This window comes from Equus quagga, chromosome 4 (genome assembly GCF_021613505.1).
Source record: "Equus quagga isolate Etosha38 chromosome 4, UCLA_HA_Equagga_1.0, whole genome shotgun sequence".
NCBI classification, from domain to species: Eukaryota; Metazoa; Chordata; class Mammalia; order Perissodactyla; family Equidae; genus Equus; species Equus quagga.
The window spans coordinates 132,347,237-132,373,410 of record NC_060270.1 but is presented as its reverse complement, the minus strand read 5'-3'; the positions used below and the strand labels follow the sequence as shown (position 1 = coordinate 132,373,410).

The 26,174-nt window shown below is 42.7% G+C and overlaps 1 protein-coding gene across 3 annotated transcripts in view; it reads left to right on the top strand.

Moving 5' to 3' along the window:
* The window catches only part of LOC124238139 (E3 ubiquitin-protein ligase HECW2-like), a 375,422-nt gene that overhangs the window by 44,534 nt on the left and 304,714 nt on the right, over positions 1 to 26,174 (top strand). Inside the window, exon 1 of one of the 3 annotated variants that reach the window (XM_046658743.1) lies at positions 6,163 to 6,234. The exons of 1 other annotated variant lie outside the window; for it this stretch is intronic. The gene's annotated coding sequence lies outside the window, so the exon portion shown is untranslated. Of the gene's footprint in view, positions 1 to 6,162; positions 6,235 to 14,251; positions 14,341 to 26,174 lie in introns of those variants that run through there. One more of the 3 variants, XM_046658742.1, reaches the window with a different exon arrangement.

Below are 26,174 nucleotides of genomic sequence, written 5' to 3'. Positions count from 1 at the left end.
CCCCTGAATCATGCCCTCTGTCACCTTTACCTGGTGGTTCACATACCTCGTGGGAGATGGCCCATGGGCCAGTTCACCCCAGAATGTTAGAGCGTTGCCTGAAACCTGTCAGGTCGATTGGTAAACATACTCTGCCATGAGTATCATTTCTCATTCAGTTTTTCCTGGGAAAAATGTCTGTGGTGCAATGCTGAAGAAAATTGCTTGTATTATAATCTGTCTACATAGAAGCTTTAACCAAAAAGTGCTTTTCTGTAAGGAAAAAACGATGAAAGTAAGTTTTAGTCAAAGTAGTTTCTGTGTGTGGGTATGACTTTAGTGTAGACGTTGAAGGATGCAGTGATATTAAAAGAGAATGCGAATGGTAAATATCAGGGAAAATATAGTTTTGACCAGAAAAATTAGGTTTAGGTTAATGAAATATTCTTTGGAACCATTAAAAAATGTAAATATATGGATAAGTCTTAAAAACTTGTTGAAGGACAGAAGACCCCAAATAATATATTACAATATAGTTCTACTCACATGTAATTCAGAAACAGGGAAACCAAACTATGTTGTTTTGGGGATGTATTCAGAAGTGGTGGAATTGTGAAGGGAAGGGAGGAAGTCATTTTCCTGAAAGTAACGATAGTGAAACCTTCTGGAGGAAGCAGGAATTTATGGTCAGGAGGGGGCACACAGGGGCTCCTGGCTACTGACTCTGCTGTAGTTTTTCAACCCAAATGGCAGTCACAGGTCCTCACTTTATAATTATTTGTTACAGAGTATATTTATGTCTTCTGCATTTTCTGTATCTGTTTTCTTTTCTTTTTTTTTTTTTTAAAGATTGGCACCTGAGCTAACAACTGTTGCCAATCTCCTTTTTTTTTTTCCTGCTTTTTTCTCCCCCAGTCCCCCCAGTACAGTATTCTTAGCTGTGGGTCCCTCTAGTTGTGACATGTGGGACGCTGGCTCAACATGGCCTGATGAGCGGTGCCCTGTCCACGCCCAGGATCCGAACCAGTGAAACCCCGGGCCGCCGAAGCAGAGTGCGCGAACCTAACCACTCGGTCACGGGGCCAGCCCCTGTTTTATTTTCTAATAAAAAGGCTTTAAAAAGGATGTAATGACTACCATAGCGAGTATGCAGTCTTTGGTCTCAGATTTAAAGGGCTCCTAAGTTTGTGTTGTGGGTTGAATTGTGTCCCTCCAACGTTCATGTGTTGAAATTCTCACCCCTCGTACCTCAGAATGTGACCTCGTTTGGACATGGAGTCCTTACAGAGGTAATCAAGTTAAAATGAGGAGATTTGGGTGGTGCTTAATCCAATATAATTGGTGTCCTTATAGAAAGGGGAAATTGTGACACGGAGGGAAGATCTGGTGGAGAGACATAAGAAGATGGCTGTCTACAAGCCAAGGAGAGAGGCCTGGAACAGATCTTTGCCTCACAGCCCTCAGAAGGAACCAACCCTGCTGACACCTTGACTGTGGCCTTCTCCCCTCCAGCACGGAGAGACGATGTCTGTTGTTTCAGCCACCCCATTTGTGGTGTTTGTTACCACAGCAAAGTAACACGGTTTGGAAGACTAATCAAGATTTTACTTTATTTTTTTAATCAGTAGGTTTACTTATTACAAGTGACCGGCTTTAGGGTTTTTCAAAGAGGAGCGCGGAGAGCCCCTTTTCCCGTGTGACTGAGGCATCTCTAATTAAGGTGACTGAAGAAGGCCAGGAGCAAGTATGTGGTTTATTCTCAAGTCGTAAAGGTTTTGTTTAATATAATAGTTATCTAATTATTTTTCAGAGTTCTGACTATATTTTTTTGCCTTTTCTATTTTCGTAAACATCTGTCTGTTTCATATAGTGACTTCACACTTGATTTCTTTTCTTTTCTTTTTGTGTTTTTCATGAGGAAGATTGGCCCTGAGGTAACATCTGTTGTCAGTCTTCCTCTTTTTGCTTGAGAAAGCTTGTTGCTGAGCTAGCATCTGTGCCAGTCTTCCTCTATTTTCTATGTGGCTCGCCACCGCAGCATGGCTTGATGAGCTGTGTGTAGGTCCGTGCCCAGGATCCAAACCTGTGAACCCTGGGCTGCTGAAGTGGAGTGCATGAACTTAACCACTATGCCCCTGGGCCAGCCCCACAGTAGATTTCTTATGGGTGTTATTTAAGCAATGAGTTGCATTCCTCTATTAAACTCACCCATACTGTAAAAAACAGACCTCACTCAAGTTCCCTCAGGTGATGGAGCTGCCCAGGAAAGGAGATTCACAAATGATGTCTGACACTACACTTCCGCTCAGTTGGCCCTCAGTTGCTGGTGTAGGATGTCTCCTTGCTGCCCTGGAAGCTAAGCATGATCATGGGATAAAGTCTGACCGTCGAGGGATGGTTGCACCCTCCCTTTCTGTTTCCTCCTTCTTGCTGACTCAGACATGGTGAGACTTGAAAGAGCCATCTGGCACTAGAAGTGGAACCTCTTCCTGCCTGGACTGGTTACCTCTGGACTGTGAAATGTTAAGACGTAAATATGTTCAAGCCGCTTTGCTTTTCGATTTCGGAGTAATATCACCTGTGTCTATACCCCCAACTAATACACCCCAGTAGTTAGAGGAAGGTGAGGACTATAGGTCTCCTGCCAACTCCCCTACCCCGGGTATGAAAGCAAATGTTTATTTGTTAGAGGGCATGAAAATACACCTAGAGGGCCGGCCCGGTGGTGCAGTGCTTAAGTTTGCACATTCCGCTTCGGCGGCCCAGGGTTCGCTGGTTCGGATCCAGGGTGCAGACATGACACTGCTTGGCAAGCCATGCTGTGGTAGGCGTCCCACATATAAAGTAGAGGAAGATGGGCACGGATGTTAGCTCAGGGCCAGTCTTCCTCAGCAAAAAGAGGAGGATTGGCGGCAGAGCTCAGGGCTAATCTTCCTCTAAAAATAAAAAAACCAACATCTACAACCTACTTTGTCAGTTTAATAAAGTTTATGTGTTTGTCCTTTTAGATGTTCCCCACTTTGCTTAATAGAGTCACTGGAGGTGGATATGACAATGTTGTAGAGGCAAGATTCAGTTAAGCTTAGAGTTGGCATTAAACACCCAAAATTGTCCAAATAAAGTGTGCCTGAGTGCAGAATCCAGCGTGGGGCCATCCTGCTGAGTCAAGCCTTGTAAATAGGTTAGGTTATATCCCTTCATGGAATAGTGGGGTGCCCCTTAAGTATTTCTAGCCAATTCGCAAGTCTTGAACATCTCCAATTTCAACAATAAAAGCCCATTTCTAATTTCCCTTTTGGTAACTGACAACCTTAGATCTTTATTGGCGGTAAAGACAGTGAAAATCTTATAGTAGCTGTTTCTTAATGTGGCCTTTTGATTAACTGATTCTTCAGACTGTATTCTAAAGGAAATTTCAGACCGCTTAATGGTAGCTGCTAGCGTTATGCTGCTTCCCTCAGCTTCTTGCTGCGTCTTCTCCTTCTACTCTCTTTCTCTGCAGCCCTCCATTATACCTTCTCCCCAGAGTCCTCATAACTTTTGATTATTCTTGGCTTCTGCTTTAGAGTTTCAGTTTGTTCTTCCTCTTGATTTTTTCCATCCTTCTACTGTATGACAGCTGTTTCTGTATAAGTTGCATTCAAATACCCTGGGAAAGGATCTTACTGAGTTGCTTAATCCCTATTCAGTACCCTTTATTCATCCTGGGGCCCAGCTCTCTTGCTTGGCCACCTTGAAGACCAGGGGTCTTTCTCGTGACCAGACTACAGCTGACACCTGGAGGTCAGGCACCAACCCCTGATCCAGTCAGTTGTAGCCAGGGTTGCAGGATACCTTTTATAAAGGTTGAAAACTTGTGTGTAAGAAACTGTTTCTGGACCCGTTGTTCTTGTTTATTTATTTTTTGTGAGGAAGACTGGCCCCAAGCTAACATCTGTTGCCAGTCTTCCTCTTTTTTCTTGAGGAAGATTGTCCCTGAGCTAATATCTGTGCCAGTCTTCCTCTATTTTATGTGGGATTCCACCACAGCATGGCTTGATGAGCAGTGCTAGGTCTGTGCCTGGGATCTGAACCTGTGAACCCCAGCCCGCTGAAGCAGAGCACGTGAACTTAACCACTATGCCACTGGGCTGGCCCCTGGACCCATTGTTCTTGAAGACAGGGAATATACCAAATTTCTCAGACCCCTCTCCAATACTTTCCTTGATGCTTGAAACGGAACAGGGACATAATCACAAACCAGATATTCCGGTAAAATTCTGACAAGTGTAATTAATTAAATCCCCTCAACTAATGTTTATGGAGTGTCTGCCAGACACTGTGCTAGACAAGTCAGCCAGTCATACCAAGAGCTGAGTCGAGTGGAGGAGACAAATGATGACAAACAAAACAAAAAAACACTCATGACAACACCTTGAGGAGAAGGCCCCTGTTTCCTTCTCTCCATGGCCTGGGTTAATTAGGACAAGGAGCTGGGAAGTGGCCCTCAGGGAATCTGGCCACAGACAGGATTTGTGCCTGAAAGAAGGAAGGAAAGTAATACGTTGCAGCCTTTATTTGCATAAAAGTTGGCTGTAATAGGGGCTGAGTTTACAGAGATGCACACTTTTGTCCTGTGAATTTCTTATAGCAGTGAGCATAAACAACTCCTTGTAATCAAAATAATGTGGGTTTAAAGAGCCCACCGTAATCAAAATATGAGCTGTGTGTTCACCTTAATTGCAAATAGCGTTGGTATATCTTCATCATTGGAAACTGTTGAGTATGCCATTTTGCTACAGTAAATGGTTTTTTGATGCAAAAATTCACTGGAAGGAATTCACAGCATTAATTTGGAGGATTTGTGAGTTCTCTTGGGTGCCATAGAATTTACGAATCTATTAAGTGCTTTTTGATTACTCTCAGTGCTTGGGATCCAGTGATGCATCCCCTTCAGAACTTGCGAACAAGGGCTGTGTGATTGCCTTTGACAGTTAAATGGAGCAGAGACAGAATGGCTTCAGGCTTGCCAGGCAGATTGAACATATGAGCATGGTTTAGGAGAGAACGTGACAGTGCAAGTGGGGCTGGTCAGGTGTTGAAGGACAGGAGGATGCCCAAGGATGAGCCCTGGCCTGCTCTGGGATGGATATGACTGCTGCTTTAAACCGATGCTGATTAAACATTCAAGTCATATTATACACTGTCCTTGGTCCCATTCCATTTTCTCTGTCAAAACTCTTGTATATTGATCAGGACTTTTTTTGTTTACAAGAGATAGAAACCCACCTCCAAGTGGCTTAAGCAAAGAAGGAGTTCATTGTCTCTCATAAATGTAAAGTTCACGGGGCCGCGTGGGCTCAGGCATGGCTCGACTCCGATGGTACACAAGGTTGTCAGGCAATGTCTCTCTCCATCTCTTGGTTCTGCTCTCCTGCTGGCTTCGTTTTCCATCATTGCTCACTCCTTGAGGTGGCTCTCTGTGTCTTCCAGCTCATATCCTCAGTTTAGCAATCCCACCAATTGCTGGGGCAGTTTCAGCCCTGGGGTTGGCCAGTCCGGGGACATGTGCCCACCCAACTATCTAAACCATAGGTTTTCTTAATCCGGGGCGAGTAGTTCTCAGAAGTAAAATTTTGTAGTCAGAATAAAGTGGAATGGACTTGAATAGGCAGAAATGGCAGTTTTCCTCTGAAGTTCTGTTGTTTGATTTCCATGGGATGTGCCTATGGGAAGAAAATGCATTTGCCTCCAGGCTCCTTGACAGAGTGTTCCCTGTAAATTAATACGTTGACATTCTGTGTGTGTGTGATCACATGTAGAGCTTATGAGTTATGATAAGGTGAATTTGTCCCCGAGAGAAGAGTCTACTCTGAATATGGCAACCACTCGGATTCCACAGCCTCCCAGACTGAGGTGCCAAGCCTGGGCTTGAGCAGACAGAGTCTGAGGAACGGGGCCTCGTGGAGCCCTCCTTTCCATTGCTGTTTGCTGTTGCTTTTTCCTTAGGAATTCCCACTCCAATTACCACATTATGTGTGTGGTATGCCAGTTTTTAAAAAGGGCCTGGCAACAGGAAGACGTGAGTTGCCACAACAGATCCTACCTGTCCTCTAGCCAGCATTGTGTTTAATATAAATACCCTCCAGAGACCTCCGGTCTGACTCGCTCTTGGAGAAGTAGCGCCATTATTTTTCCCCGTTCCTACTTCATGCTGTGCAAATGTGGCATTGGATGGAATCCGTTTCCCAGAAATGGTGCCTGTGGAATTGTGAGGTAATCTTGCAACAGTGGGCTCAGACTTTCTGGGGGTCCTAATGGAGTGCTTAGGGCAGGGGGAGGGGTGAGGGTGGAGGGGGGAGTTGGTGTGTAGGCCCTGAGAGGAGGGAAGAGTGGCTGTTGAGGCTCAGCATCTCCGTCCCCTGCCCCCCCACCCCACCCCAAAGAGTGAAGGACTCCTGTATCTTAGCTGGAAGACAAATGGGACCTCACTAAGTGCCCTCACCTCCCCCAGAAGGTAAATGTTTTACTCTGGCTTTTCAAGGTCCCCTGAGGCTCAGGGAGGGAGGCCCACTCAAGTCTGGCACCTCATCCTACTGGGGTTCGGGTAGAGGCCTGCCATCCCCGGGGCTCCTGTGTAAGGGCTGGGGTAGGCGCAAGGCTGTGCTGGTTCTTCTGGGGGAGCCCGGTCTCTTTCCTTTCCTGCGGGCCTCGTTTCTGTGATGCCTACTTGAGAGCTGTTTGCACAGTCGCTTTGCCTCCTGCCTCTTTGGATCCCTTTGCCTAGAAAAGCCCTGAAATCTGGGAGCACGGGGCTCCCCAGTAGATGAATTGAATGCCACGAGAAGGCCTACCTAAGGCTTTCTAGATACTTTACCAATTTACCTGTCTTTCTGAGGAAAAGTTACTGTGTCTTAGAACATGAAGGACAGCACACAGAGGTGGATTAAATACTGAGAAGAGCAACATGAAAGTTAAATTTCTGTAATCACCTCTGCTGTCAATAATGTCAATAGTTTATATTTGTGTAGAGCATTTTATGTTGAGTATATAACTTCTTTTGTATGCACATTTACACATACATTAAAAAATGTATTACAGCATTTCCGGATTTGTCTTTTTGGGTAGATCTTTAAAATGTATCTTGAGTGTTCTATGTAGGAAATCACTTTTTTATTCTAAGAAGTTATGTGCATCTTAATCTGTAACACTCTTCACTTGTAAATTTGTATTTAACTTAACAGTTAATGTCTAAAATATTTTCTGACTGTAGCAAATGTTTGATTACTAGAATTTAGAAGATATGGAAAGGTGCAGAGAAAAAAGTGAAAATCTCTGAAATGCCCCCTTCCAGTACATTGGCATCCCTCATGGGCTCTCTTGCATAAGCTGTACCCACATTGCTTCCTCCGTGCTTTCCAATTCTGATTTCTTCACTAGAGCAAGTACATAAAGACTCTTCTGAAGCAGCCTGAGTGAATACTTCTTCTAGAATTTTAAGATTTCCCTCAATCCTTTACCCATTCTTAATTTGACAGAAATATTTTTAGTTGCCTTCCTCTACCAAGTCTTTCTAAAGCATTTAACTTGGTTTCCATAGATACCATCACTGTTTCTTTTTGCTCTCAAAGTTCTGTGGTTTACATAATATTTAATTAAGTTATATAATTACAGTAACAAGAAGAGCTGGCATAAACAGGGCTGGGAACAAACACAGTTGGGTTTTGGGGGCGTGCAACTCAGCTGGTGGGAACAGAGGTGCACATGCAGCCTGGAGGTCCAGTGGGCATCGCTCAGTATGTTTTATGGAGGGAATGAAGAGCATCAGCTGTTGGTAGGATTGGGTAAGTGAAGACTGGGTTAGAGGAGATTGGGAGGAGAGTTTTTAATGTAAAGATTCTGATGGATGGAAGGGCACAGATAAGCTGAGAAGAGTTTTATCTACAGTCTCTTGCCACATCGCTCAATTTCCAAGTTCTTTTCTTCTTTCTAGTTCCTGATACATTCTCTGTCATGTAAGTAGGATGACGTCATTTCTTTTGTGTGATCATTCTGTGGAGAAAGTGTACTGATTAAAAATATTATACTTCCTCAGAGTGTTTTCTATTCTTTGTTTCAGAAAAATGTATGCAAAAAGAAGATGGAATTTGAAATTGAGATTCTTAGGCATAAATACTCCCTCTCTCATACCTGATTGCTAAGTACCGATCAGTTTCGTTGACACTAGCAGATTAGCATAGTAGCTTAAAGATTGAGTAGGTCGTTAATGGGTGAGCAACTACTTGCTCTTTCAATCTTTAAAAGTCTTAAAGGAATAACAATCATGGATAGAAAAATATGATAAAAATATATATTTATTGACTAACATTTTACACAAAGCTCTTGCATGTTTTCTGTCATTCAAGCCTTACCACTTCCTAAGAGGAGGAATGGCGGAGAATATCACCCCTATTTTATACTTTTGTGAAATGAGCCTCAGCGGTGAAGCAATTCACCCAAGGCCCTGCAGTGGCCGAGCTCTGCAGGCAAGAGCTCAGGAATCTTCAGAGTTTCTCTAACAGTCCAGCTTTAGTCTCAACTTAAGACTCTAGGATGCTTCTGGACTTCTGCCACTATTCATGTCAATTGGGCAATAGTTCCTTGTTTTTAGGACTAAAAAAATTGCATAGACTCTTCCTTTTCAGACTACTACTTCTCACTGTTGGAAGGACTTGGTTTCTTTGTTCAGAGATATTTTTTCCATCTTCAAAGAGTATTTCAGCTCCAAGAAAACCGCCATGGCAGTGGACTGGCTTGGTACAGAGGCAATGGCTGGTCCCCAGGCCAGTTACTAAGCTTTTATTTCTGGTAAGTTTTGATGAGTAGTCTGCAAGCTGGCCTCTGTTCTCTCTCAGTCACAGGGGTTGTCCTTCAAATAAAAATGAAGGTACCTGGGAGGAAAACTTACACAAGCAAAAAACAAAAGTCTCAGAACATGTTGGCTCATGATACCTTTGTGTAATTATACAAACTCAGAGTTTTCAATAAGACAAGTGATTTTTACCTAAGTGCTCAAGGCTGGGCATGGAGGGGCGCTGGCTAAGTCTGTGACCCACTGAGCTCCAGAGTGGCTGCCCTGATAGGAGAGTTATCAGGGTGGAGCTATATCTCTCCCATTAGTGTGATGTGGGCACTTCTGTAGACCTCCTTGGCGGTGACCTCTCTGAGGATTGCTGAGTGTGTGGGATACCTTTTAACATCCCCAAAATGAATCTGGGGCTGTGGTGCTGGATAGCAAATTGTCCTTTTTATTGCCCTCTCAGTGATTCAGTGTTTGCCAAAGTGTCATCCAGAACTACCTGTGTTAGAATCTCTTGGGGTGGGGCCTGGGAATCTTAATTTTAAACAAGCTACCTATTCATAGGTACTCTAAAATTTGGCAACCACTGGCTCCTTTCTCATCTCCTTTGTCTTTGTCACAGGCATTTGAGATACACTAAGGCTAAATCAGTTTATGGAAGGGGGTGGGGAGGACACAGGGGGCCAAGGTCTCTAAGGTAGAGACACAATCGACGCTCCGGACCATCTCTGTTAGTGTCCTCAGTCTTTCTGCCGAGTGCTCCTCAGCCACACCTCAGCCTGGCCCATTCTCCGCCCCCGTTCCTGCTGTCCCTGGGTTTATGAGAAGTCTTTCCATAATTGCAATCATCTGTGTCCTGTCTGGTCTGCTTGGCAGGCCAAGAGATCTGCCACCTCCTGATCCCCAGCTTCCATAAATTATAAACTGTTGGATCCAACCGGCTGTCTCTAGGTTGGGTGTTTGAATTCCTCTTGGATCTGTTGCCTTCCATCCAGAGCCTTTCTGTCTTCCCACCTCGCACCCTGTTCCCATACATACATAGCACATTCTTAAGTTTCTAACAGGGTTTTTCTCCAGTATCCTTTTTTGTTTTTTGCTTTTGTTTATATCCACGAGCACATTTTCCTGGAAATTCTGCTATGGTGTTAAGGTGTTCGGGTTCTTCCGCCATAGCTGATTTTCCCTTTGAGGTTCCCAGAGGCCTGGGAGGGAGGAAGAAGAATAGTGTTCTTCCTTCTTGCTGGGATGGAGATGACTTTAGGCAAAATTAAACAGAAAGGAATTGGTTTTGTCCTTTCCTTCCCTTTCACTAGTTTCACCTTTCCTGGCCTCTGTATTTGAAGTTAGCCATGAGATGGGTGATGTATATGCCACACAAGAGATGGCTGATGTGTGGGGAGCTCTTGGCTTGTTCTGTTACCGCTGCTGCTGTCTTCCACCCAACACCACCACTGATGCAGCCGTCGGAGACCCAGAGAGTTGCAGTGGACTTCTGACTTGACGGATCAGTGCTCAGTTTATTCCTGTAGCACAGTGGCCGTTTGGCAGATGAACAGTGTGAGTAGCCGGCCTTGTAGCTCTCAGCTCCTAGTCCAGAAAGTTGGATTATGTGCCTGCTGAAGAGCATTTTCCATGTAACTTCTTTTTTTTTTTTTTTCTTTAAAGATTTTATTTTTTTTCTTTTTCTCCCCAAAGCCACCCGGTACCTAGTTGTATATTCTTCGTTGTGGGTCCTTCTAGTTGTGGCATGTGGGATGCTACCTCAGCGTGGTTTGATGAGCAGTGCCATGTCCGCGCCCAGGATTCGAACCAACGAAACACTGGGCCGCCTGCAGCGGAGCCCGCCAACTTAACCACTCGGCTATGGGGCCAGCCCCTCCATGTAACTTCTTAAGATGTATAATCTCCTTTTCCCCTTCAAGCTCGAGGTGAGTCCTGGATGCAGATCTAGGTACCAAATGGCAGACTCTAATGGTTATCAAGAAATTATTAGTTTTTTTACTAGCCCTCTTTCTGCTATCAGTAGAATAATTCTGGAAGTTGGTGGGGCATAGATACATAGGCAGCAGGAGTTTTATGAGGCCGAGCATGCCAGCTTTGAAGATTTATGGGCTTTAGACACTTTCTCTGGAAAACAAGTGTCCACTGGCATTTCTTTTCTTTTCTTTCTTTTTTTTTTAGTGAGGAAGATTGGCCCTGAGCTAACATCCTAACTTCTGTTGCCAATCTTTCTCTTTCTGTTTGAGGAAGATTGGCCCTGAGCTAACATCTGTGCCGATCTTCCTCTATTTTGTATATGGGATGCCACCACAGTGTGGCGTGATGAGTGGTGTGTAGGTCTGTGCCTGTGGTCTGAACTTGCGAACCCTGGCCTGCCAAAGTGGAGCACGTGAACTTAACCACTGTGCCAGTGGGCTGGCCCCTCTACTGGCTTTCTCATCTTTCTAGTTCAGCTCTCTCAGATGGTCCTGTGGCCCATACAGTAGTCTCTTATGCAGAATGCCGCCGCAGCTGTCACAGTTCCAAGTGGCAAACCATGCACCTAGGTGTACCGAGAAAACTAATGAACTCAGAATTGGACAAAGCCAGAGGGTAACGCACATTTTATAGGAGCATCAGAGTGTTTTCATATCAGGTTATTCTTCCATGAAATCTATTATCACTGACTTATTCACTGTATCCAACCTTGGCCATTTATAAAAATAGAGTTTAAGTTTTTAGGATGCTGTATAATTCCGGCCCACTTTGCTTTTCCAGATTGTTCCAAGAAGTGCTCCCAAATTATTAAGCCTCAATTACCCATTTCTTCCCTCTGTAACAGTTCTTTGGTAGGTGTTAGAGTGGAAAACAATCTGATTACATTCTTTATTGTGTAGTGATTCCCCTGGAGGTAGTTGGATTTTTTTTTAGTGGGTAATGATTGTTAAACTCAGATCTCTAATTGATGACATCTGAGCAGTGTAACATAATGAAATGAGCAATTTCAGACATTCTGGGCAAAAGTGAAAAGGCAACATAAAGGAATTTATGACAGTTTGTCCTTGTGTAATCTTCTAAGCTGTCTCTGCTTTCTCTGACTTGTCTTCTGCTGCTTTTGAACTCATGCCGTCTCTGCGTTTCCAAAGTGACTGTAGGAATTAGGGCTGGGTGGGGGGAGAGGGGAAGCATGGCCAGGCCTTCCCTGCATACATGTGGGGTTGACCGTGCCACAGCCCTTAGACCTAGAAACGTATATGGTGAGGGGATGTGCAGCGTTCTCACATATGGGCTCCCAGGGCGGGGTGCTTGAGGCCTTTCATTAAATTGCCCTAGAGCTTGCCTTTAGCGGATCTCTTTATCTTTCAATATGTCATGCAAGGCATTACACACCAAACTCACCCACCCTCTGCCTCAGGCAGCTGAATTTGGTGTAGGACAGTATAAAATTTCTAAATGTTGATGTATTTGAAATCTCGTCCTTTCCTGTGTGTTATGTTGGAAGCAGCAGTTTAAGAAACAGCAAAACCAGCATGGTGAACGCTCTGTATTTCTTGTAGTGGTGCTAAGAACCAATCCATATTCATTTTAGTACTGATCATGATTTGGTGTTTCTTCAGTTGGAGTCTTTACCAGCTTTCTGAGAGCAGCGCTGATTTTTGCAAACTTGGAAATCTATTTTCTCTTTTATGGGAGTGCTATAAAAAAGGGAGCTTTATTTTATTTTATTTTTAAAGATTGGCACCTGAACTAACATCTGTTGCCAATCTTCTTTTTTTTTCTTTCTCCCCGAAGCCCCTCAGTACATAGTTGTATACTCTAGTTGTAGCTCCTTCTGGTTGTGCTCTGTGGGACACCACCTGAGATGGCCTCATGACGGTTCTAGGTCTGTGCCCAGGATCCGAACTGGCGAAGCCCTGGGCTGCTGAAGCAGAGCACGTGAATGTAACCACTCAGCCACGGAGCTGCCCCTTAGAGGCTAGCTTTTTTAGCAGTTGAAGAAGAGTGTTTTTTAGCAATATTGACAATTTGTTTTCTTCTTAGTCATTTGCTGTGCAAATTGGTATAAACTGAAGGAGACCACATTGGTTGGGGTGTTGGCCACTTTGTTAATTTAGTGTTTGCCATTTCAAAACTGTCCCCGTTTAGGTGTGGGGAACTATGTGTCAGTTGAAATAGGATCTGATTTTGGGAACTCAGGCTTGTAGCAAGATGGTTGCCCCTAATAGAATTCGAGGCAAGAAGAGCACAAAAAGTGCCCTGTTCATTCTGGTTATCCCTGCCCAGCCAGGTGAGGCCACTGGAGGAGGCAGTGAGTGCTGTCGTGTTTGACAGTAGAGGTTGACCGTGGAGACGCTGTCTGAGGCTGCGGCGGGCGGTTGTGTTAAGCAGGCTCTCGGGAGCTACTTTTAGCTCTTTGAAAAATTTATATCTGAAAGCCCCAAATCTTCCTCCTGCGTCACAGCAGCTGGCCTACATTCAGAATACGCAGCCTCTCATCTGATATTTATGGGAGCTGGAGTGAGGCATCAGAGAATAGAAGAAGATTTAGCTATCATTTCAACCCCCGTTCTCATTTCCAAGTTTCCAAGGCTGAAAAGATTCTTCCACAGTCCTTGGGTATGTATTTTTTAAAGAGGAGAAAAGAAACAAAATCCTCCTGATGTTTCACACTCCCTGAATTGAGATCTCAGAGCATGTTGCTGCTAATAATTTATTCCTATTTATTAATGCTGACGTATGAGCAGTTTCGTGTGTGTGGTGGGGAAGAGCTGCATAATTTAAGAACAAAGCAGAGTAAACATTTTTGGCTGCACAAGGACAGGAGCCCCTGACACATTCGGAAGACTCATTTACAGCCAGACTAAACTTCCCTGTGGTCAGGAATTGCAGCTGCAAAACAGGATTATGAATAGCTGGATATTAAAATTAGTACATACTACTTTCCAGTTGTCTGATCTCAAGTAGTTTAGCACACAAAGTTGGGACTTTTTTGCAGATGCATATTATCAGTGAAAGCAAATGAAAACAGAATTCTGGGAATAGTGTGCAACAGTAAATCGGGGAGTAGTAATAAAAAAACAAGTCAAATCCCCAGCCCAGCTGAGCGCTCGTGAACAATATCAAAGCGGCAGATGGTCTGGGTTGGAGAGTTCTTGGCATTGAGGATGTACAGTAGCCATTGGCCACAAGGCTAGTACTGCCCCAAGCCAAATTTGGTTTCTTGTTCTTGACGCAAAGCAAGAATGGAAGCGATTGTGAAGCTTTCATCTTAGACATTTAATTAAATTCTGTATTGTAACATTGACCTCATATTGTTTTATAGTGAAGTAAGCTGAGCCAGAAAAAAAGCCTAGTTTAAGGTGACAGTAACAGAGCTACTTGACTAATTAAACACATTGCTAATGGAAAATCAAGAATGAAATTACATCTATATATTCCTTTTCCGGTGCCGTGGACAAGGATGCGTATGAGTTTGCTGAGATTAAGGAATAGGAGCTTTTCTGTCCTTCAGCCTGCAGATTGAAGGGGAATGCAGGAGGCTGGAGAGGGAAGTGAGATACAAGGTAAGAAAAAACAAAAAGGACGAGTTGTTTCTTGGCTGCTGTGGTTCACAATAATTTAAAGGGCGAGGTTCATTTGTGGTGGTTGAGGCTGCTTCATATCATGGAAGGGGCTCTAGAATGTCCCACATCAATGACAGACGTCAGTGTGCTAGAAACGTGGCATTGGAAGTAGATAGAGGTCATTGCTTGCTAATTCCCAACCAACGTAGGGGTCTTTCTTACAGTTTCTTCACAGGGGATCAGGTGACCTCAGCTTGGACCTTTTCACATTATAATTTATTTGTTTACCAGAAGATCGACTGCCCAATCCCTAGTTTCCAGGAAGAATGAAAGCATGCTAACTAAGCACCTGTCTCAGTCTTCAAACCAACATGGGGAAGATGCAGTTGAAGTTGTGTGCAGGGTAAAGGGATAGGAAGAGGGCACCTGGTTGGTCTCCACATCAGATAAATATTAGCCTGAAAAAAATTATAGCTACAGAAACTGTATGTTATCTTTCTTCGACCCCCGTGTATTTTGAATATATTTTCTTTTTTTTTTTTTTTTAAAGATTTTATTTTTGCTTTTTCTCCCCAAAGCCCCCCGGTACATAGTTGTATATTTTTAGTTGTGGGTCCCTCCAGCTGTGCTATGTGGGATGCTGCCTCAGCATGGCCTGATGAGTGGTGCCATGTCCGTGCCCAGGACTCAAACTGGCGAAACCCTGGGCCACCGAAGCAGAGCACGCAAACCTAACCACTTGGCCATGGGGCCAGCCCCTGAGTATATTTTCTTTCTTTCTTTCTTTTTTGTTTTTTTGAGGAAGATTAGCCCTGAGCTAACCCCTGCCAATCCTTCTCTTTTTGCTGAGGAAGACTGGCCCTGAGCTAACATCCATGCCCATCTTCCCCTACTTTATGCATGGGACACCTACCACAGCATGGCTTTTGCCAAGCGGTGCCATGTCCGCACCCAGGATCCGAACTGGTGAACCCCCGGCCGCTGAGAAGCTGAACATGCAAACTCAACCGCTGTGCCACCGGGCCTGCCCCTGAATATATTTTCTTAATAAGATGTTTTGGGGAGCGACAGACAGGAGAGTTCACTAACCCACGCCAAATTATGCCAAACTAATCTCTCCTTCCTCCTCCCTCTTTTCCTTTTTTCCCTTTTTTCCCCTCTTTGTCTTCTTCCCTCTCTTTCTCCTTATTAGTATTACCATAAGTAAAATAAGATTAAGTAGGGAGATATATCTAGGTTATAGCAAGATAATTGACAAGATCTCTCCAGGTGGCATTGTGGCCACGATGGACACATGTGCCCTGGATCATAATGTTAGGTGCCAGACACAGTGCTTGGTGCCACCTGTGCAGCAGTAAACCAATGAGAAGTGGCCCCTGCCCTCTAGGAGCTTACAGCATGTCTAAGGAAAGAGACTGTTACAAAACGAAGGCGGGAAAATATGTTGAAGCAATGATGGGAAGGGTGCGGCGTGTTCTGTTGGATCTAATGGACCCTCAAGGGTAGGGAGGATTTCTCCAAGAAGAAGATCTTGAAGCTGCAATCTGGAGACAAATAATTAACCAGGTTAACATTAGGAAGTGGTAGAGTATTCCCGGGAATAGCGTGTGCAAAGACTCAGAGGTGAGAGAGAACATGTTCTCTTCACGGACCTGAAAAGCATTAAATATGGTAAGTGCATTTGTTAAGGTACAAGCTAAGCTGCTGTAACAAGGTCACCCCAAGTTACAGTAGCTCCAACAAGATGGAAGTTTATTTTCTCCCACAAAATTGTCTGGAATTGGTTGACAAGCCAGGGTGGATAGCCAGCACTACTGTTAAAGGTCATTCTGGAAGTCAGGTTCTTTTTTCTTGGTCATTCGCTTCACCAATGAAAGGTTATTTCTAGCATCCCTTATACTAATTAATGAAGGACAGGTGCATAAAGTGATAGCTGATAGCAAGAAGTCTGCTATTGGAATACGTGTCAAGGGGAATGGAACCCAGTCTTAAGGTTAGGGATAATCTCTCAGAGGAGGTGAGAACCGAAGCAGAAGTTGGCCACCTGAAGCTGAGGAGGTGGGAGAGTTCCGGGCAGAGGGAAGAGCATGTGCAAAGAACTCATGGCGAGAGGGAATCTGGTATATTTAAGACACTGAAAAACACTGGGTATAGTGTGTGTTAGGGAATAATTGAAGGTGCTGCAACAAAGAGACCACAAATTATAATAACTCAAACAAGATAGAAGTTTATTTCCCTCCCATAGAACAGCCAGGATTTGGTGCAGCAGCTTCTGGAAGCTGGACACCTGCATAGGGTCTTTGCAATGCTAACAGGAATGAATTCTTGATTAGGGGACTTGAACTGTTTACTATTGTCCCTTGTTTGTAAATTAATACACACGCACGTATATGTCGCTGTCTCACTATATTTTAAAGTAAATTACGAGACAGCTCCATAAACTATGTTAAAGAGTTTAGGATCTCTCCAAAGGTAAACGTGAGGCTATTGGAAGGAGGGGAATTAAGTTTGCAATTTAGAGACGTGGCTCTGGTTTTAGTGCCGTGAATGAATGGGTGGGCAAGGCAGAAGGCTGGAGACCAGGTAGGCTATTGCTGTAATCCAGGTGAGGAAGGATGTGGTGTTGTGGACTCTCTGGGAATGGTTATCTACTAGACATAGTAGAGTTAATAGGCAGAACTTCAGGGAGAAGAGTTTGGCAGAAGTTAACTATTTTAATCTATTGCTCTCCAGGCCTGAAATTCATAATATTATTTGAATCCCAAGACTTTTAAATGTGCACAAGTTTATTTAATGAGGAGTTGCAAAGTCACGTATTTACTAGTGCTTGAGAACAGGAAAACGAAATAAATACAGCAGGCCTTTGAAGTGGTGGGGGGCTATGCGGAACTGGATGGCATATGCCCTCTCTGAGGGGCAAGTCTGCTCAGTTCCAGCCAACTGTTGCCATTTGTAAAAGACAGCTCATTGTTGCCAGATCTTCTGACTTTTTTCCTTTTTTTTAAAGAGTCTTGGATTGTTATATGACATCTTCTGACTTTTAATTATTGACCTCTAAGTGAAAATTAAACAGACTTACAAAGTACTGTATAGGCCAGCACTGGAAGGGCTGAGCAAAACAGGTCTGTAAATGGGATTTGGTTTGCACAGATTGATTTGTGCTTAGGTGTTACTAACTGTATTAGGGTAGGCTGCTATAACAAATCCAATAATACAGGGGTCAAAAGGATAGAGATGTTTGTTTCTCATGTGACATTTCCAATGTGAAAGGACCAGGCAGCCAGACATCCTTGCTCTTCGTGGTCATTCGGGTACTTCCCAAATTTTGCTCCACCATCCCCAAGTATAGTATTGTTCATCTGCATGGTTCGAGTTGGGTCATCACATCCGAATTCTAGTCCTCAAAAAGAGAGAAAGAGAGCACGGGTGAGGCACGCCCATCTTAAGGTCCTCGCCATATATTCGTAACAACTCTTAGTGTTTGTTTGTATTTTTTACAGTGTACTTCCCTGTTAATTTTTTTTATCCTTAATGATTCTTGAGCCTGGCGTGATGGGTTATCATTCCTATTTGCCAGAGAAATGAGGTTGAAGTAGGTGGTGACTTGCCCAAGATCACAAAGAGAATTAGTGGCAGGATTAGACTCTACCTTGACTCCCTTTTAATAATAATAAAATGCCTTTTAAATGAATTTATAATAAATATCTAAAATAAAACTCCATTTACTTGAGTTCCTGTTACCAAACAAAACTTAGTCACCTACCAAAGTGTGAAGAGAGATGGCAACATATTGTTTTCCTCCTGGATACATTATCATAGTCCTCTTCCAAGGTATCATTCTTGATTATTCTTGGCATAACACGGGGAATCCACAAAAGCCAACAGTCTTTTGAGCGCTCAGTAGATAGTTTTGCTCTGACCGAACCAGAACATTCTTTGTCTTAAATGTTGCAATTTAATTATGTACAGGAACATTGATTCCTTATGGTGTTATAACCACATGTGGTTATAACCCTCAACCTCATTCAGTTTTTGTTTCTGAGAGAGCTATTAGAGAGTGTCGTGGCTGGAATTGCTCTCATTAGTCAAATCAGTCTTCTGGTTCTGGGTACCCCTGACTCCCTGCACCAATAAGTGAAATTTCATTTATCGGTTTTGGGAGCATTTCGCTAGTACGAATCAGAGAAAGCCCCAGAATTTCCAGACGCTTGACTGCTCTCTCTCATTTTTACTCCAGCCGTTGAATGAAACATTGAAATGGTGAATTTGGAGTTCTAGAGAATGAAAAGTTGTAGGGACGTGGAATTCTCTGTCCTTGGGCTTTTATTAGAATTAGGAAAAGAACCAGGCGTGACCACATAATTGTGACTGCTCTGATGAAGAATGGGCAGAACAATGGAACAGTGATGAGTTGACAATGCCTTGGATGTGCACAATAGAAAAGCCTTTTTTGTTTTGTTTTGTTTTTGGAGGAGCATCGTGTTCTGGTCGGCGGAGCCTGGGATGGTAATGCCAGGATAGCAGGGTTCTAGTCCTGGCGCTTCTGGCACGGGCGCGCAGCACTGACTTGGAAAGTCTGTTAGCTTTGGTTGCTTCAGGGAGCAAATCATTTTTTGTTAGGGGAGGCTGGTCTACCTCCCATGTAGAGAACAGGGTGGCGGTCGTGTTGCTTATATGTAACTTAATTTCTGTAATTAAAAAAATATGCTTGACTTTGTTTTCCATTAATTAGTCAATTTCCAATAATGTAGGCACGAATGTTAATATTGAATTAATTGCTTGCTAATGCGTCGCACACTTATGTAACTGAATCATTTAAAGAGATAAAGGTCTGTATCACTTTTATTGAGGGAAGAATTTATCATATAAAGTAATGGCTCAAATGATCTGGAAATATAGGAGAACCTTAACCAAAGATGCCACCGCCCATACGCTCACCGTCACCGCCATCATCAGCGTCTATTGAGCCCTTGCTGTGGATTCATTTTCTAGAAAAGGAAAATGAAGCTTTGAGAGGAAAGCGATCACCCAATCTTTTATGGTCTCTATGAGCAAAAAATTAAGGACTCTTTATCATTATATTTTTAAAATGTTGAAATACAAAAAAATGCAGACCTGCGAGTCTTTGTGTCGGTGAGCTTTCTTTAAGCATTAATTTACATGACTGCTTACAAAATTTTAACCAGGACATAAAAATCATGTAACGTTTCTTAAAAATGTTCTCCAAACTATTTCTAGATTTACATTTGAAAAAATGTAGACCTCCCCCCCAGGGCTGGAAGTACAGTTCACAGTGTTCTGCTACACGTTTGAAGCTTCTCTGAATTGCATTATTTCCAATATTCATGCAGATGCTTATTCTGTTTTATATCTTTTGTTTTAACATAAAAATACTGCTGTTTTAAATTGCTCAACATTGGGTAAAATTTGACACTTCAAGAAGGTTTTCCTGTCATTTCCGATGCTTCTAGCATTGCCTCAGACCCTGAGTGTGAGCTCTTGAGTTTGGCAAGTACAACTTTATGTCGTGTACGGTGGCTGGGTTCACATGATTTAGTAATATTCATATATAAGTTTCTGAAACATTGTTGTGAAGAAAATATTTTGTAATTATCTCCGTTAGAAGTTTTCTGTGTAAAAGCAGCGATGAGTTGGTGACTAACGGTAGGTTTTTCTTTTTGGTACTCCCTTTTCATAGTAGTGCTGAAATAAAAGGGAGACTCAGGGTAGAGGAAATGCTTTGAAGTGACAGGCCTGGGTCTCATCCTGGTTCCCCCACTTCTAGCTTTGTGAGCTTGGGCCAATTGTTAATACTTGACCGATAAGAGAACTTCGATTCTTCGTATGTTAAGTGGAATGATAATATCTACTACATTAGATTGTCGTGAAGATAAAACAAAGTAATGCTTTTCTCCCTGCCTGAATCCGTCCCAGTGTGTCCATCTGCCACATGGCCGCTGGGTTTTGGAAGGGATGTGAACATTAAGGGATGGCTGGGAAGCTTGTGCCTAGCTTTAAACATATACTTTCTTCCATAGATCCTAAAACCACACTGTTTTATGTTTTAGCTAGCTTTCTCCTGTTCGCAGTATATTTTCTCTGATCTTATAATAAAGTACTTTCGTCTTACTTTTGGTGGATTATTACTCATGTATTCCCTCCTATGGGAGCTGAACATTAATCTTAACTGGATTGAATTCCCTCAGACCTGCCTGTCTCCATGTTGACTATTCTGCTTAACTATGCGACACTGCTCCATGTCCGTCATTGAAAGCAACAGTTGAAAAACTGTTTTGAGTATTGTTTTACAAACCAATGTAAGCCCTTTTGCATATGCACCACTATTAGGCTTATTTGCTTTGGTAAACATCTCTAACCTCCAATACTTAGGAGTAACTTTCTTACAGGTTATAGTGAAAGCAAGTTTCAGACTTCATTCCATTGCACATGAAGATGTTTATTAGCAAGAAGGTACAAAAAAAAATCATATAGCATGCTCTGTAATCTCTATGAATTCCAAACAATCTGTCCTTTTTAGGTGCTCTCTCTCTCTCTTTTTTTTTTGTGAGGAAGATTGGCCCTGAGCTAACATCTGTTGCCAATCTTCTTTTTTGCTTGAGGAAAATTGTTGCTGAGCTAACATCTGTGCCAATCTTCATCTATTTTATGTGGGATGCCACCACAGCATGGCTGGACACGTGTTGCTAGGTCTGTGCCTGGGATCTGAACCTGCGAACTCTGGGCCGCCAAAGCTGAGCACCCAAACTCAACCACTACGCCACTTGGGCCGGCCCTTTTAGGTACTCTTTAGGTGTACATTACATGGTAGATTTTCCTGGGGCAATTGCAACAGTATTCTAGCAGGAAGACTGTGTTAACTCTCTAGGGTTGGGTGGACAGGAATCCACTGCAACAGGATTCTATACCCAGGGCCTTTAAGAATCAAGCCTAAGGTGCCAATCTTAACATCACAGTCTACATGCTCAGTAGATTTTTATTTTTTGGTAATAATTTGAGATTTACAGAAAAATTGCAAAGATAATACAGAGTTTTCATATACCCTTTACCTGATTTCCTCTTTTGTTAACCTTCTACACTACCATGATTTATCTGTCAAAACTAAGAAATATACATTGACACGTTGATGCTAACTAAACTCTAGACTTTTTTCCTCTAACACCCTTTTTCGGTTCTAGAAAATCCAGTCCAGAATACTACATTGCATTTAGTCATTAGATTTTTGTCCTGGGTTTGTGGGAGAGATCAGTTCACACATCTTAAGCACCGCTAATTTTACCAATGAAGACTCGTCTCTAACATCTGCAACACCTGTGACCAAACCTATGGATGGTGATTGGAGAGAAGGAAAGCTGTCCCTGGGAGTGCGGTTCTTTTGGGTCAATGTCAGGTGACCACCATTGGCCTGTATAGTCCCAGTTAGGGTGGAGATTAAAAGGAACACACACATACATTTCATACTGCTCTGCTGTGGTGTTTTAAAGTGAATTCCAGGTAATAATATAATACTTGGGTTATGTTCAAATTCAGTTTAGGTTAAGTAGGTGCTATAGATCATTGAGGAAAGGAAATCCTTCGTTCTTTTTAAAAATATTTACAGCATTTTCCACCCTAATTAGAAAAAGTAGTACTTTTGTTTACTTGTAAGACATCCAGAAAATGGAGAAAAGCATAAAAAAGTAAATATGCCTAATTCACATAATTCCCATCCTACCGATTTTCTTGGGTTAAACATTAATTTTTCCCTTAAATCTAACTACGCCTGTGACCCCTAGCCTCGAGGAGAATGTTAGCAGTGCTTGCAGTCTGTGAATCTGCACATCCTCCTCCAAGTGTTTCATGGAGGGTTTTGCCTTTTTGCCATCAGAGGTGGACTGGACTGATCTCAAGAGCTGAGGAGCAAGAAGACAAGATGCTTCTGAGCATAAATTATTACCTTTATTTCAGCAGAGTTTATTATGGAATTTTACACTTCTGTGTTTTCAAGAAATAAGGAAGTGTGTAAATGCTCCTTAGCACATAGACTGATTGACATGTGATGTCACAGCTGAAGCAAGCTGCCAATGTTTTTGTCTGTTTATTTTGCTTTTTAAAATTTTTTGGTACGGTTGTCGAGTTACTGATGTGTCACTGTGGGAGAGATTGATGACTGTGGCTTTGCCTGTCTGCTGCACTGGTGAACCTGTGAAAGTGGGACTGAGTGGCAGAGGAAAGTCAGGTTCCCATGAAGTGGGACGTTTCAGTCCTGACTCCACCACCTTCTGATGGTTTGAGATTGGACGTGGTCGTGCTGCTTGGCCTCTCCCTGCCTTCTTCCTCACCTGTAGCACCGGGATGGTGATAAAGACGTCAGAGCTCTGGGGTTACGTTATCTGAGATGATGTATGTAAAGCACTTAAATACGTGGTAGCTTTTATTAATAGTAAATGTATTTTTTTAAAATGGTTGTGAATTGAATTAATTCCAGTCCTGAGGCAGACATCTGTTGAGCTCCCTCTGTGTGCTAAGCTCTGGCCATGGCACCAGGGACACAGAGAAATGACATGTCCCGGTTCTCAAGGTGCTGCACATGTCGTGGAGATAGATGCCGACCCTACGGCACATGTGGGGCAGGCGTTATGGGAAGACTGGTGAAGGCCAGAGAACCCGGCCTGGGAGAGGCAGAGATACAGAGATGATGCGGGTCGTCAGGAAGGCAGCAGACTCTGAGCTGAGGCTGCGTCCTGGATTAGTGGGGGAGGGCGGGGCATGGCACAGAGGAGTTCAGGACCCCCTGGAGGCCCTGAGTGGGACTCTCTAAAGGACTTCCCCGAGGTGACGTGCAGAAGCCTTTTGTAAAGTGAGCCTTTGCTACTGAGGTCTTATAAATTTGGTTTCAGGTATCCCATTTCCATCGCATCAGGCTCAGATGCCTCTGCATTTTTTTTTTGTATTATATTTTATTTTTTCTTAACACACTTTTGGATTATAAGAGACCCATAACAACATTATAGAACATTTGGGAAACAGAGAAAAAGAAAAAAAAAACAAAAACAGTCCACAATTCCATAGCTGTGTTAGTACAGTGGATTTCCGTCTTTTTTCAGCTCATCTTGGATGTGTATAAAAACTCTCTTCCTCCCCTTCCTATTTTATGCCACTCAAATTTGGTTAACACAAACATTAAAGAAGTCTGAATTGCACGCCACATGCTCTCTGTGGGGTGTTAAAGGAGGGGGAGTTGCGGTAAGGATGGATTATCCCGCGGGGCTTCCCTGGGTGATGATTGAGGTTGGACTATGGGAATTATGAGCCCCAGACATTTTTAGCAACAGTTGCCGTCCCCAGTCACTGGTGAGCTGCTGTATCTGGAAATTGTGGGGAGGCGGGGCTGGGGGTAGTTGGGAGTGTCCATAAATGAGGACGGAATAATTTTCACAAATTTTTATCTTATATGCCTCTGCTATTGATTACGTAATATTTTGTATTTTCTACCTAATATTTCTAATTTTCTGTTTACCTACTTTTTATTTAACTCAAGGAAGTTTGTTTTAAATGGTAGCTCTATCCCATCATTACATGATTAAGAGAAGGTAACTGTAGCAATCATTATGATGAAAGCAAAACAATGTGGTCACCTTCTAGTTGGATACTGATACTTGCCAAAGGCCCTAAGCCAAATTTCCGCTCTTTCTTAAGATGGGAGATTAGCAAGTGCTGAAGATTTACTGACGGCGTCCTATCATCAAACAGAGACTTGGTTTCAGTAGAACTATTGGAATAAAGTGCTTATATTGTATGTGTGCCAATTTACTTTGAAAGTGCTTGAGGATAAACAGTGTGATCCTTTCCTCATTTTCTTCTTAGAGGCTGTTCTTATTTTAGGTACCCTAATAAGGAATTAATACCTTCAGTATTAGACATTCAGAACTTCAAATATTGTTATAGAAATCTATGCCAGAGGATTTAACTAGCCTAAGGGATGTTAGGAATAATTTTTCATCCATGAAATGAATGATGCTTGTATGAATAAGCCATGGGAAGCCCAGGAGTTGCCGCTGGGGTGGAGTCCTCAGGACACCAGTTCATCCTGCCGTCCAGACACCCTGTCTTTCCTCTTAGGTGGTAGTAGGTAGTACGTGAGGAAGAAAGGGGGACTGCCTTGAGCTACAAAACAGGTTGGCACCTGCTCACTAGTAGGTGCACCTTTGGCTGGATTTAGTCCGTGACTTGATTTCAGAACATACTACTCGGTAGCAAGCTTGTGGGGAATGGGCTGCATAGCTTGTACCTCACTTCACCGATTCTTACTGAAAGACCCAGGTTTTCTGAACAGGTCCGCTTGTAATAACTTTCTTACTCTCTGATTCAATGTGATTTAAAGCCTATTCTATTACGAAGCAACATATCCTGAATTTTGGAAAATATAGCCCTAGGGAAAGCCATGTTTGTTTAACTCTGGCTTGTTTTCTAGCAATCTGGGTAGATCAGTATTTCTCAAATTAACTGTGCAGAAGGGTCAGTTTTTCTTTCTTAAAATTTTGGTTTCCAAAACATTGTGGACTGATGCTATGAATTACTAGAAAAATAAAAGAGAAACGGTACATACAAGATATAAGCCCAGACTTTTTATTATTAGATTCAACAGACAAAATGACATTCCAATAAGCAATAACAAATATAACATAGGAAAATTATAATTATGAAAACTGTGCACTTGTTCCTTGAAAGTGTGTGTATGGCAATTAATTAGAGAATTGTTATTACATTCAAACTTTTGTTGACCTGTAATTGTAACTAAACAAATAATTGTAAGTGAAGCAGCAATTCCCCATAATATGTGTTCATACACACACTTTGAACAACTACCATTTATGTCAGTATTTAAAGTTTTGTGTTTTTTTTAAGATTTTATTTTTTTTCCCTTTTTCTCCCCCAAAGCCCCCCAGTACATGGTTGTATATATTTTTTTTAGTTGTGGGTCCCTCTGGTTGTGCTATGTGGGATGCTGCCTCAGCATGGCTTGATGAGCCGTGCCAAGTCTGCTCCCAGGATCTGAACCGCCGAAGCAGAGTGAGCAAACTTAACCACTCGGCCACGGGACCGTCCCCTCAAGTTTTTAATGCTACAAATGTACTTGCTTTCTGCTTCTGAACATATCTCATCTGGGTTGGACTGATGACATGCTACTCACAAAGCATAGTGTCTACCTAAAATGTTTTAGGTTTTGATTTAATAACACTCATAGTCGAGAAACCCGTCTCGCAGAGAGTGTGTTGACAGGAATGGAAGAAGAGATTTTTAAAGCAGTTTCTTCAAGCTCAGGATATTCATTTAAAACTTTTATCCAAAGTGAAGCAAGTGATGCTATTATTTTCAGATTACTCCTCCATCCTTTATGAGTCACCAATTTCAAGAATTTTGTAGTGAATAACTTGCCTCTTGAAGAAAGAAATGATTTCTGGATTTTACACACTTTTGGATTATAGTTGTGCACTAACGGAAAGTGCTATATGTTGTGGCATGGAGCTATCGGACGTTCCTGGCATGCGGCTTGTACCCCATGTGTCCCACCCCACGAGTTTGATAAACCCTCAGCTGGTCTTGACTTGTTCAGTGAGCAAAGTCCACTGACCACAATTGTGGATGTCAGGACAAGGTCAATGTGCTAGAATTTCTAACTGCTTACTCTCGATTTCTGCACTTATTTCACCGACCAGTAGCAAACCTTTTGCTGATGGACACTGGTCCATGGACCACTCTGTGAACAGCACTGTGCAGATGATCCCTTTTACTTACTGTATCTCTGTGCTTAGGATTTATTTATTTATTTATTT